We start from the raw sequence: 5,794 nt of genomic DNA on the forward strand, positions 1-5,794 counted from the left end.
GATTTGTGGATCCCCCTCTGCGCATATACAAATATTGAGACAAATTTAGCGCCATACCAAAACACCATCCCAATCAACCAATCAACATTAAATCAGCATTTGCCAGGGGCAATGAATAATATGAATAATTTTGTTCTTAACTGTATATCAATTTGTCTCCATCTCTTAAAGAGCCTGACCAGTATGGGATTTTGAAGGCCCATAGCGATCTCAAAATTTGAGAAAAAAAACGACAATCGATATAGTCAATGTAAAACAATGTACTAATCAAGTCTAATCAAGGTGGGGCATTACATATATAGGCCTAACAATCTAGTTTCCTGATGAAAGCTTCTTCATACAGTAATTTATTTGTTTTAAGAAATAAAAGAGAATAGAAAGAATAGAATAAAATCGTTTTTTTTCTGTGATAACCACGTTGCCACAATTGTGAGCAGTTTAAACTTAATGACTCTATCCCTTTATGCAAGCAAAACATTTTACAAGTATGGTAGTAAAAACCATTAAAAGAAGACTGGTCAACATTCTCAACTCAAAATCGAATTCCCTTCTACTCATTTACGTCTTTACAGGTTGTTGGCATGTTGTTTTTATTTTACATGTTACAATATATATACTGTATATATATATATATATATATATATTGCAAAGGCATAACAAGTAGCCTAGGCCTAATCATAAATAGGCCTACGAGCCTAATAGGCTACTTAAATTTGTGTGTAGCCTAATAAACAAACATTAGACTAAGTAGGCCACATCTTTGCTGTGTTGTCCCACAAGTATCTTGTGGTTCCTGTTTGTGACAAACTTGACGTGCTAAATATCTTCAACCCAAAGTATGCTGCTAATGAGGAAATATAATTGTTAGGGAGGAACTTCTGAACTTCTCCCTACTGTGGAATGTAGAAGGGGATTCTACAAAGAAGGGATTTTTGCCAATAAATGCTCAATTAATTTGACACACTTGGAAGCCTCTGATGTGAACCTGTCATTCAAACAAACAATGCAGCGGTCATGCACCTCGAAATACAAAGTACGCATCACTTCGCTTTGACATCAAACTACACAATATGAACATCGACTTTCTTTTTAACGTCAGAGAGTGAAAGATTTGGTGACTGGAAGGCTGAGTTTATCACTTCCATGTGGAGCCATAACATCCACCAGCAGCTGCAGTGTATATAAATAGAAAAACTTCCCAAGATGCTTCAGGAAATCACTGCTTTTGTCACCAATTTGCGAAGCAAAGCATTTATCACATGCATGATAGGTGATGGTAGGGCTAATGGATTGAAGTAAGTCGGTTGGTATAGGTATAGCAACATGTCAGAAGTCTGGATGTCTCACTCTCAAAGAGAGGGGTAAATGATGAAAATGAAGTGCCAACAGCTGGGAAAGGTTGCAGAAATGCAGTATCATAGGCGCCAGAATGAGGTTAAAAGTGCAGGGGCCAGATTAGTCTGAGAAAATTAGGGTTGAAGTAATAATAAACAGCAATGGCATATTTGGTGCCATTTTTTACAATATCTGTGTCTGAGGTTCTTAATTCAAGAGTTGATGCTAAATATCTTCAACCAAAAGTATGCTGCAAATGAGGAAATATAATTATTAGGGGTGAACTTCTGAGCTTCTCCCCACTGTGGAATGTAGGCTACTGTAGAAGGGGCTAAAAGGAAGGGAATTCACTGTTGATTTTTGCCAACACCACATGCTCAGTTAATTCAACATACTTGAAAGCCTCCGATTCGAACCTGTCATTCAAACAAGCAAAGCAGCTGTCAAGCACCTCGAAATACAAACTGAAAGTACTGTACACCTTGGCACCAAACCAAAGTATGTTGGTGGTGGTTTCGACTTGGAATCTGTGCTGCTGTGGCTTAGGAAGCTGGGGGTTACCTGAACCAATTGATAGGCCAAAATCATATGTGTTTTTTTTACAGTATCTGTGTCTGAGGTTCTTAATTAAAGTCCGGTGCAGAACTGAACAAGAGAATCATAAGGCTATTTATCTTGAAGGTACTGTACGTGACGTGAGTTAATGGGCTAAATATCTTCAACCAAAAGTATGCTGCTAATGAGGAAATAGAATTGTTAAAGCTGCAGTTGGCAAGATTTTTTTGATCATATTCACTGAAACCAACACTAGAACAACATAAATCAGATGGTTTTAGAAAAAACCCTGCACATCTACCTCCACCTAGAGCCTGTTATTTGTTTTCCAAAAATCCACAGCTCCCGGTTCTTCTGGTCCAATCAGAGCATGGGCTGTGTGAGATCTGACTATCAATCACAGTCTGGTGCAGTCTGGGGCGCACTGACGAGCACAAACTTAATGAGAGGGTGCTCGGTGGTAGAGGGGGAGGGGCATGAGAGTTGCAAACATTCAAATTTTTGGTCCCCTCAATCTGTCAGACTTGCCAACTGCAGCTTTAAGTAGATGAGGTGAACTTCTCCCCGCTGTGGAACACTGTAAAAAGTTTCTGTAAATTTACACCCAGATTCCAACATTATTCACCTGTTTCCTTCAATAAACAGGACTTTCCAGTCATTAGTAAGACAAATGTGTAAAATCAGGCTCCAACACTGTTATTTACCACGCCCGTAATGTTTATTCTGGAACACACGTACTTCCCGTTATCTATTAACGTTACCTTCGAGCTGGTGATGGGAAGCTGTCTGCTGAGAGAAGACGATACGTTGGAATCATACCCAAACCCATCAACACAATAAGGTGAGTTTATCTGTCATCTTTGACCAGAAATACAACGTTTGAAAGCACACTGGTCATGTTTATACAAGTTGTATAATACAACATCTCTGAATGTTACCCTGCTGAAACGAAGTTAGTAGCAGTGCTATTCAGCTAGCCAAACCCACGCTTTCGCCATGCGTTATCGTTATCACTTGTTGATAGTTTAACTCGCGTGATTTACTGCTATAACACTGTTTGCTAGCTAAGTCTGCTTAGCATCATCAGTTTAATAAACCAGTGGCCAAATAAACAATATGGCACAAACGGATCAGTGTAGTGTGACTACTGCTTTCAGTGTTTACTTGTATGCATGGATTTCGCCCGTGCTGGTAATTACTAAAAGTTGTGTTAAGTCCTTCAGTTGACAGTTTAGAAAGCTAATGCTAGTTAGTAGCCTAGCTAGCTTTCCATAGCAGAGGTGGTTGCATGACACGTGTATGGTATTCCTCCTGAGTTCATTTGAGCTAGCGGCATGCAACAGGAAGATGTTTACATGTCATATATGTGGGCATCAGTCCACTGCGTCTATTTATGTGAGCCATACCTAAATTCATGACAATATACCCAATATAGACCTTCCATGCTGTGTTCCAGATTGCCAAATTAAAGAGACATGCAGGTCTTGAATTTCCCCTGGGGATCAATAAAGTATCTATCTATCTATCTATCTAGGTCTTTAGACACACATATATAGAAACCATAAACAATGTGGTTTTGATAAGACAGACCATTTCAAAAGCAAGCACCCTCACTTTGCACACACATACACACATTCCTCACACAAACATCTTATCACACCCGCCTCATCACTTTTAATCATTCAACGGCAGACACACACACACACACACACACACCTTTCATACTCACCTTGCAGACAACTCACATTCACTCACTCCTTACACACACACACACACACAACACACTCACAGCGATTACATTCACTTTCTCACTCACACACACATGAAGAGTTGTTCAGTGCCTTTCTTTTCTTTTGCTAAGGGATGTGCGACTGTAGCTGATGTTGAGTCTTCCAAGCCTACCTGTGACGCCTCGCCTGATATTACTAGGTATGTTTGTTTTCATTCACTAGAGTAATAATGATCAACATATACATATTTAAATCAACTTTTGAACACTAAATGTTGTTTTTTTTTTTCTGTATTGAATTTTGTTTGGACAAAATCCTAAAAGGAATCTAATCATAGTTGACATGTGGATCTATATCTTAAATTTAATATGATAAATTCTTTTTTTCAGGTGAACGACAAGGTAATCATCAAAAGTGGATGGTCAGCATTGAATCCTTAATCGTTTGTGAAGGGTCCAACCTCGCCACATTTCTAACAGGGATTGCGACATGTTTCTCCACCTTCTATATTCTGAATCTGCAATATCAGGAGGAGGCAGCGTGCACCCTTGAATTCTTCCAGAGGTAAGTTCATGTCACACTTTCGAACCAGAGTTTGTTTTATGTGTGGTATGTATTGGGGGGGTTGTGTAGTAGTCTACTATGTAGTTATAAGCACTACTATGCAGGATTACACCCTCTGAAGAGAGCAATCATGCATAGTACTGCTGTAATAACCACATAACACTATACTTCTACTTTATACAACTGATTAAATCAAATATAAATGCAGTTACAGTAAGTAATAAATGTCAGTTAATTTCATTGTGAGAAAGTGTGTTAATGTTACAAATTCACATCCGATTCATTCACTTTGGCACAATTTTCCTCTACATGAATCCTAGTGTACCCTATCAGTTTTTGTAACTCTCTCTCTCTCTCTCACAGAAAAAGGCCCAGAAGAAGCCTAAGAACAATCACTAATAAGTAAAGTGAATGTTACTTGATTTCTCATGAATGTTACTTGATTCCCTCCCTGATTATCATTTATACTCATCTCTTACTTTAAATTCTTCTGGACATAATCTGTCAGTTTATTCATTCTCACATGTACACAAGGCCAATGCGATGCAATGATATTGATAATTGATAAATATCTGTGATGATTATTCTGTATCTTATTTGATTTTGAAATAGTACTACTTTAGATAACATGTCTACATTTTACATACATATGTGATACACAAGCCTAATGCAATGTTTTTATTTTCCATGATAATTCTTTTGTACCTTATTTCCGATTTTTGAAATACAACTAGATCACGTGTCTACATTTTACATTCATACGTGATACACGAGCCTAATGCGATGTTTTTGTTTTTCATGTTAATTCTTCTGTACCTTATTCCTTGTTTTTTGAAATACGATTTTCAAAATACTACTAGATAGCGTGTCTACATTTTAAACGGGCCTAATGCAATGTATCTGTTTTCCATTGTAATTCCTCTGTATCCTATTACCTGTTCTTTGAAATCCGATTTTCAAAATACTACTATGTATCTACATTTTACATTCATACATGATACACGAGCCTAATGCGATGTTTTTATTTTATCTTATGTATAAGTATAAGTATATACATCCCCTGAGGGAAATTTGGTCTCTGCATTTATCCCAATCCGTGAATTAGTGAAACACACACAGCACACAGTGTACACACAGTGAGGTGAAGCACACACTAATCCAGGCGCAGTGAGCTGCCTGCTTCAACAGCGGCGCTCGGGGAGCAGTGAGGGGTTAGGTGCCTTGCTCAAGGGCACTTCAGCCGTGCCTACTGGTCGGGGTTCGAACTGGCAACCCTCCGGTTACAGGTCCGAAGTGCTAACCGGTAGGCCACGGCTGCCCGCAAGGTCTGCCCGCCTGCTGCCAAGGACATGTTACTAACCACCTGCCTTAGACTTCGTCCACAAATGCCCAATTCAGACAGCAAGCCAATAGCAGATCTGGCTACAAACCCTCGTTCGCCGATTTCAAAAGGCCTTAATCGTGCACTCCAACCTCGCTTAGCTGCCTCCTCTGCTATTTCAGTGTATTTAGCTCTCTTCAGCTCATTGGCCACTTCCACTCTGTCTTCCCAAGGAACAGTGAGTTCAATGAAGTAAACTATCTTCTCTAAGCCTGACCACAGAATTAAG

At 39.0% G+C, this 5,794-nt stretch overlaps 1 long non-coding RNA gene across 1 annotated transcript; it reads left to right on the forward strand.

Moving 5' to 3' along the window:
- Positions 1-2,462: 2,462 nt before the first annotated feature.
- Positions 2,463-5,057, forward strand: LOC121695961. The gene is made up of 4 exons (XR_006026204.1): positions 2,463-2,731; positions 3,752-3,819; positions 4,010-4,184; positions 4,548-5,057. It is a non-coding gene; the product is annotated as an uncharacterized LOC121695961 (long non-coding RNA).
- Positions 5,058-5,794: the final 737 nt, after the last annotated feature.

The sequence above is a fragment of the Alosa sapidissima genome, chromosome 21 (genome assembly GCF_018492685.1).
Source record: "Alosa sapidissima isolate fAloSap1 chromosome 21, fAloSap1.pri, whole genome shotgun sequence".
Lineage (NCBI taxonomy): Eukaryota > Metazoa > Chordata > Actinopteri > Clupeiformes > Clupeidae > Alosa > Alosa sapidissima.